The sequence below is a fragment of the Papaver somniferum genome, chromosome 7 (assembly GCF_003573695.1).
Source record: "Papaver somniferum cultivar HN1 chromosome 7, ASM357369v1, whole genome shotgun sequence".
Lineage (NCBI taxonomy): Eukaryota > Viridiplantae > Streptophyta > Magnoliopsida > Ranunculales > Papaveraceae > Papaver > Papaver somniferum.
This window is the reverse complement of record NC_039364.1, coordinates 67092602-67101218: the sequence shown is the minus strand read 5'-3', so window position 1 is coordinate 67101218 and position 8617 is coordinate 67092602. Positions and strand designations below refer to the sequence as shown.

Genomic DNA, 8617 nt, shown 5'->3' with positions numbered 1-8617 from the left:
CAGTAATCTACCAATATTTTAATTAATATTTTATAGGGTCACGTCACCATTAAATAATTCGTCGAATCGAGCAATACTTGCTCAGTTGCTCGAATATTGATCCAACCATCAATATTCAGTAATTCATCAGTAGTTTGTCGAATTGAGCAACACTTGCTCAATTGCACGTCAAATTACCAATATTCAGTATTTTGTTGAATTGAGCAACACTTGCTCAGTTGCACACAAAAATTATCAAATTCGTCGAATTGAGCAATACTTGCTCAGTTGCTCGTCGAATTCTCAATATTCAACAATTTGCCAGATTGGGCAATACTTGCTCAATCGCTCAAATAGTCAGTAATTCATCACTGATTTTGACATCACTTCAGAGAACTACATGGTCGATCCATGAATCGCTGACCATTCATCACTCATGCTCGATTCAACGACCTAGACCCATTTTCTAATTAGTCAACAACTGACTAACTAATGCACGTCTGCCTTGCAGACTCCACGATTCGTGAGAAATTAATCACGCCACAAATGGGGGATATCACTTAGGGTTTTGGTCTGGCGGTCTACGGCACGTGGATTCATCCACAACGAGAAATGTGCGTAAGTCGTGCAAACGGTTGAAGGAGTTAGCAAAGTAGTAGGTGCACGATCAGTCAAGTCTCCACACGACATGGAACTGACTTTATCACGATCTCCCACTTTCCCACTCTTTCACTCAAGAAACCGTCACACTTACGGGGATCGGTGGTATATCATTCTTGCAATATAAATAAGTCCAAATTCGAGGATAACAGACAAGAAATCGATCATCGATTATCATCGTCATCTGTCAACAACTCGATAAGACTTATTCACAGAACTCAACTTCAGCAGTTCACCAATATTGCAGAAACCTTCAACACACCCACAATCCTCGATCATCATTGATCCCACACAATTCTCAGCTTCCCTCCTACAGATCAACCCATCTCCCTCTTTGCGACCGAATTGACTCTGGAACGACCATTGTCTTGGTTTAGCCCGGAGTCCCACAGATTGATTTCCCGAATCTAAGCACCCCCTTTGTAGCGGTGCATCTGTGTGAGGTTCAGCAGTTTGCTCGGTCGAAGAGTCTCGACAGAACGCTCGACCCTCCACTTTCCTAGAAAGCCAGCAAACCGTTTTTCCCCATCCACATTGATAAATCAAGGTGAACATGAACCAATTGATAATCCGGTCTTATATTCTCGAAGAACAGCCTAGAAATATCAATCACCTCACAATAACTTAACTATATGGTAGTAGAACAAGTTATCACTAGTCCAGAAAAAGCTATTAATCACGCTTTTAAATAACAAATTAATTGCGTGAATATAATATTACAAACAAATTCTGTCATATAACATCAAAATAGTGGAGTCCATCATTTCACGTTAAAGAACCGTCATTCTCAGACGTGGTAATTTCCTAGGTGTGTGATTTAAGGATGAACCATTAAATCACAGATTATGTCCGATAAATAAATTAGGTTTATATACGCCCACCATAAATTTCCTATCGCGTACCCAAAAGTGGCCGGAGTAAAAGTTTGAAAATGGTTCACCGGCACAATTGCCATGAGTTTTTCTTTTTTGGTCGGTACCACATTATCTAGAAGCTATAGGAAACAAAACCCTAGATACCCTAATCCTACGCATTTCTCTTTCATTTCCTTTTTTTTTTCTTCCCTTTCCTTTTCCTCCACAGACCACAGCCGCCTCCTCCGAAGAAAATCTTCATCTCCTCCACAAACGCAGCAGTTTCTTTCTCACTTCAAAACGAAAACCCTATCTTCTGAATTACTGCTAGATTTATTTATCTACAGAGCAGCTAGCGAGGTAAGAAACACAAAATGAAAACCTAATTTTCCAAGTTTCTGTTTTCTTGTAATTAATAAAGTTGATTAATTTTTTATCAAATTCGTGCTTTTATTGGTGTTTTAATGGTGAGTTTTGATCAGTTTGATTGATTACTGAAACAAAAGATTAGCTGGAACACATGATTCTTAGGGACGTGAAATTAAAGGTCTTGCAGGGACTGAGACACTGAGACACCAAATGATGAGAAGAAAATCATTAGAAACGATTCATTTATTTAGTATATGGATGATTTCAATGGATTTAGAAATAAAACTGAGGTGCATTTGATAATTGTGGAATGGGTTAGAGTTCTATACGCACCAAGAAATCTGAATACATTGTAGTCTCTATCTCCCCCCTCTTGTGATTTTTTTTTTTGATTTCGACAAAGTTTTGATTTTTATGAGGAATACACATTTGATTCATTTTTTGTTATAGTTTTGAAATTTGTGTAATGGGATTGTTGATACAGGACAACAATATGGCACATGATGCATTAGCATTAGTTGATCATTTAGGTTGGTGAAAAGCTTATGCCTTTGGTCATTCCAGTGGTAGTATTCAGCATGTATCCAAGTAAAAGCTTGGTGAAGCATAGGTAGTAATTTATCAGTTGAATAAATGATGGTAATTGTGTAATTTGGATCTTTATTTTGATCCAAAGATTGCAAATTTCTTGTTCAGTAGGGTGTTAACTAGTATGTCTAGTTGTTCATCTAATTTTAGTTTTAGCAATTTTACATTTTTGCAACCATCTTTACCTGATTATCTAAAACTACAGCCTTTTTTCTCTGATAACGAATGTGCCAGAGAAGCGAGCTCGCAATCATCCTTGTGGTGATACATCCAGGTAAAGGGTGAAGCACAATTTTTAAATTATATTATTCTTACTTCATGTGTTTTATAAAAACAAGCAGTTGAATCGCCTTTGGATCTTTGGTGTATTATGGTCTGCAGATAGATACAAAGGATATCCTGTTTATATGTGGTGGAGCCTTTATTGATTTGGAAAAGACTATTTCAGAAAGGTAATACTCCATTATCTTTCAGTATTATCTGTTGGTGGTACCTTGGGATCAAGTTTGTGTTGTTTCCATGGAGTTTAAGAGAATTCAAGATAATCTAAGATTCATTTTTTACAATTTTCTAGATGGCAAGACTCTTCTATTTGTTTTGGAGCTCCAGCTCTTGCAAGCTGTTGTGACTTCGTCTTTTATGGAATTCGAAAGAATTCTTATTTAAGTGGAATTCATGGGATTGCTGTATATGGTTTAATTTTACTTCTGCAACTGGCAAGTTGAAAGTGGGAATCTTATTGCATACGGTCTAATACCAGAATGTATTGGAAGCGTTACAATTTTAGTTACCAGAAATCTAATAAGTCGTTTTTTATGGGTAACATCCTCACAGAAATTTGCCCGTAATAATCATCACAACCTTATCTATATTTTGTCTTAAATAAATGGTTAATAGCAAAGCTTTTTATCTAAAGCTTGTATGCCTTATGTTTAGATGATCAAAGGTTACTTAATTCTAATAAATAAATCTTAAGCACTGAAATTTATCTGATTCCAAAACTTCGACCTGCTTAAAGTACAATTTCAACATTTCATAATCTTAACAATGTAAATTAATATAAATTTACCCCGTTATCAACCCTTGAATATATTTTTTTAATAATGGATTGCCTGTTCTCCTTGTTTTCCAGATTGCTTCTGAAGGACCCACACACCAAGTGTTTGTGGTTTCATTGGATGATCTTTCAGGCGATGAGGATCAAGCGTGTAAGAAGTTCAGACTTAGAGTTGAGGATGTTCAAAGAAAGAATGTTCTTACCAATTTCTGGGCAAGTAAGAATCTACCGTTTCGTCTCTTATTCATGATTTATGTTGATATATATATTTATAATTGTTCGATATTCAGGGAATGGATTTTACCACAGACAAGTTGAGACGTCTTGAAAGAAAGTGACAGACATTGATTAAAACCCATATTGATGTCAAGACAACATACAACTTCACCTTGAGGTCATTCTGCATCAGATTCACCAAGAAGCGAGACAAACAGGTCAGGAGAACCTGTTATGCTCAATCTAGCCAGATTTGAGAGGTGAATTCATGTCTTTCGATTTCAACATTTTCTTATTATTTCATGTTATTCATGCGTGTAAGATTTTTTTGTGACCTTATTGGAAGAATTCAGAAATCATGGTAAACCAGCATTTTCTTATTATTTCACGTTTGTATCATCTGTACTTTGTATTGTCGGACTCGTCGCCAGATGGTTGAAAACATGGTAAGCCAGGCCTCTTCATGTGATCTTACAGAATTGGTGGCAAAATTTATCCCTGCGATGATTGGAAAAGATATTGAGAAGGCTACATCAAGCATTTACCCATTGCAGAATGTGTTCATTTGGAAGGTGGGTGATCATAAGTTTGATAAAATTATAGATGCAGGTGCTATGTTATGCGATAAGGAAAGAGTACTTGGAGATGTTGCAAGAGGTGACATGACTAAGTGGCCAAAATTTATGTAAATCGTGTAGGAGAGCTAACATATTAGAGTGGCAAGATTAGGTGACATTATTAGTTGATAGAATTCAGTTTTAGTGTTTAATATGCAATTCTATGTTGATAGTAATATAATTTATCTTTCAATTTGTATTCAGAGATTATATGTTTTGAATGTTATTTTGGTATTAATATGAGGTTAAATTCATCTTTACAGTGCAATTAGTTTTTGTTCAATTAAACCGTTTCATTTATTTCCAGAGATAGTCAAAAATTTTGTTTCAGATCCAATCAATTTATGAATCACAGGATCTGAATGGTAGTATCTGAATCGCCAGATCTGAATTATAAAGTCTGAATCAGTGGCCTGAATGATGATGGAGCATTTACATAGGACGGACATGACCTGTTATTAAATTTAACATACGAGAATGGTGGTACTTAATAACAGATTATGTCTGACTTAAAATCATGTATTTTATTTGTCATATGTTAATGGCGTTTTTAGTTTGTCATTTATAAAGAGTCACACCAAATAAATAACGGTTCTAATAACAGATAAAACCCGTGACAAACCATGTTTTGTAACAGACTTCATTCGTCATTTATAGTCCTTTCTGGACTAGTGTATTGTGGAATCACAAAGAATGAGACAAAGAGCTTTGTGATTACTTTTTATATCTAACTTATCGGAGATAAATCTCGAGCAAAATCTTAGAGAAGATAATACTCAATACGATAGAACAAGTAAGATCACAACACGCAACTACAGAGAAAATAGTTGGGTCTGGCTTCAGAATCTCAATGAAAACTTTAAGTCGTTAACCTATAATGGTTTTAGGAAAAACCTAGGTTAAAGGAGAATCGACTCTAGTACGCAACTCAGACATGAGGTGTGGGGATTAGGTTTTCCAGTTGCTAGAGTTCTCGTTTATATAGTCTTCAAATCAGGGTTTGATAGTTTTGAAACAAAGCAACCAATATTCACCGTTAGATGAAAACCTTATTTAAGATTCAAGCTAAGTTTGCTTAAAACCAAAGCAATATCTCTCCACCGTTAGATGGTCTTAGCTTGTTACACACAAATGAAATATACCTTCATTTAGATATGGGTAACCGTACCTAAACGTATATATTGAGCTGGCTCAACAATAATTAACCGAAGTTAGCCATATGAACACTTTTGTATTAACCGCATTCATCTAACACTTCTAGATCAAATGATAATCAAATGAATCTAATTGTGTTACTCATAGAGTTGTTCAATTGTTTATATTCTCATAGAAGTATACAAGACACAATTGAAACAAAATCGGATTTGATTAAAGAGAATCAATTCATGAAAATTTAGCCACGGTTTGTAAAGATTGCATTCCTTAATGAGTATGGAATCATACTTAACCAATTTTAGAACTTAAACCAACTCAGTTTGCAAATGGGTACGCAAACTTAAGTTCCGGACTTTGGTCACATTCGACAGTTCGCAAACCGGTATGCATATTGTCGTCCCGGACCTAACTCAGGTGAAGCCGTTCGCATACTGGTATGCAAACTTGGTTCCCGGACTTTGACAGTTAAAACTGTTTGCATACTGGTATGCAAACTTGGTTCCCGGACCTGAATCATGCTACAAAAGTTTGCATACTGGTATGCATACTGTGTTATATCCATACAATGATATGATCAGCTGTTTAGCGGGTCTTTCTATCTAGCTGTTTAGCAGACATCTCTGCACCACTTTTTAGTGGTTTCGTCTAGATGTTTAGCAGACATCTGTACACCACTGTTTAGTGGTTTCGTCTAGTTGTTTAGCAGACATCTTTATATCCAGCTGTAGAGCGGATATCTCTCATCTATCCATTATTGAACGGATACCACTCTTCATATCCAGCTTTGGAGCGGATATCTTTTTTGTTTTGCTCGAGGACTAGCAAAATATAAGTGTGGGGGTGTTGATAAGCACGTAAGTGCTACATTTTATACCCATATTTATATTAGGTAGGACTCAATATTTTGGCTAATGACTATATTTTAGTGTTTTTGTAGAAAGTACGAGCGAATCCAATTATCATTAAAATACACAGCTAAACTGGAAGACAAATGGGCGTTTGCGACAAAAAAAGCACGAATGCGCTTCTCATGGCACCAAAAAGAGATGGGCAATAACTAAATGCAGCTGCCACTCCCATGTTATTTACATTTGTTAAGCACCCAGTCATGGATAGAAACAAAATGGTAAGAGAATCTCCAACATAGAGTGAATCTTTTTTATTTTAGTGAGCGCATAGGATTTTAGGCTTCCGTTTGGTATAAATCTATCTCCAGTAGTAGGGTCCTACAAATTATGCGGGACCAATTACTAAATATGAAGGTGTTCATGAAAGTGTTATCTACACCTCCGGCTCCACCTCCACGTCATATTTTTCACTATTTTTCTTAAAAAGTTCTTTACTGTTGGAGATGGTTTTTTAGATATGAGGTCCTGAAAATGCGGGGGTACAACAACCACACCCAACAATTCGTTTGGCAATCTGAGAGGACTTACTCCAATATAAATTCTAGAGAATCAACTAGACAGTCAGACTCAATCTAGAGAAAAGTATATACAAGAGTTTATATCTCTAACTCTCAATTCAATCTACAATCAACAAATAGAAATTTGCGAGCTCGATAGAATACAAGAGCAGTAACTTGAACGGTACCAAAGACCAATGTTCAAGGATCAATCAATTTCAATCAACAACCAAAGGTTGGGTTTCCTAATTGATCGATACAACGCACAACCTGTGATATTACAATTATATAATAAAATATAATTCGGAAAAGAAATAACACAGACACCAGAATTTTGTTAACGAGGAAAACCGCAAATGAAGAAAAACCTCGGGACCTAGTCCAGCTTTGAACACCACACTGTATTAAGCCGCTATAGACTGATTCAAGGTACAATTGTGTTCCTTACGTCTCTGATCCCAGAAGGATACTACACACTTGATTCCCTTAGTTGATCTCACCCATAACCAAGAGTTGCTACGACCCAAAGTCGAAAACTTGATAAAAAAAATCTGTCTCACACAGAAAATTCTATTTGAATAGATAAATCTGTCTCCCACAGAAATACCTATGAGTTTTTGTTCCGCCTTTTGATAAATCAAGGTGAACAAGAACCAATTTATAAACCGGTCTTTTATTCCTGAAGAACAGTATAATATTATCAATCAACTCACAATAATCTTAATCGATTAGTGAAACAAGATATTGTGGAATCACTAACGATGAGACGAAGGTGTTTGTGATTTCTTTTTTATCTTGCCTATCGAAGATATTAATCTCGAGCCAATTATTTCAATTCTACTCAACACGATAGAAACATCAAGATCAGATCACGCAACTACAGAGAAAATAGTTGGGTCTGGCTTCACAATCCCAATGAAGTCTTCAAGTCGTTAACCTACAGGGTCTCGAGAGAAACCTAAGGTTAAAGGAGAGTCGAATCTAGTTTATGCAACTAGTAATACACAGAAGTGTGGGTATTAGGTTTCCCAGTTGCTAGAGTTCTCCTTTATATAGTTTTTAAATCAGGGTTTGCGATCTAAGTTACCTTGGTAACAAAGCATTCAATATTTACCGTTAGATGAAAAACCTGATTCAACCAAGCTAATATCTTTCAACCGTTAGATCGAACTTAGCTTGTTACACACAAATGAAATGTACCCTCATTTAGGTTTATGTAACCGTACCTAAACGTGTACACCATGTTGGCTCAACAATAGTTAACCGAAGTTAGCCATATGATCACTCTCATATCAACCTTGTTCATCTTAACCATAACTAGTTCAAATGACTCAAATGAAACTAGTTAAAGAGTTGTTCAATTGCTATATTATCATAGAAGTATACAAGAATACAATTGAAGCAAAATCGGTTTGATTCACTCGAATCAATTCATGAACATTATAGCCACGGTTTGCAAAGATTTCATTCCTTATTATAAAATGTTTAAGTTCATGAACATAACCGATTTTAGAACTTTAACCTTCAAGTATGCAAACAGGTACGTATACTTGAAATACCCGGACCAAGATTGGGTTTCGCCAGTACGCAAACGGGTACGCGTACTTCCATTCCCAGCAGAAATATTCGGACATGAACCTTACGCCAGTACGCGAACGGGTACGCATACTTAGGTTCCCAGATTTCTCAAGCCAACAGGTACGCGTACGGGTACACA

The 8617-nt window shown here is 36.1% G+C and overlaps 1 long non-coding RNA gene across 9 annotated transcripts; it reads left to right on the top strand.

Annotated features, from left to right (window-relative positions):
- Window positions 1-1679: 1679 nt before the first annotated feature.
- LOC113297527 lies at window positions 1680-4600 on the top strand. 9 transcript variants are annotated; one of them, XR_003333520.1, is made up of 6 exons: window positions 1680-1853; window positions 2656-2724; window positions 2832-2902; window positions 3025-3269; window positions 3583-3724; window positions 3798-4600. It is a non-coding gene; the product is annotated as an uncharacterized LOC113297527 (long non-coding RNA). The 9 variants fall into 9 exon arrangements; XR_003333521.1 differs by having other exon boundaries at window positions 3025-3294; XR_003333527.1 differs by lacking the exon at window positions 3025-3269 and adding an exon at window positions 2347-2472 and having other exon boundaries at window positions 2685-2724.
- Window positions 4601-8617: the final 4017 nt, after the last annotated feature.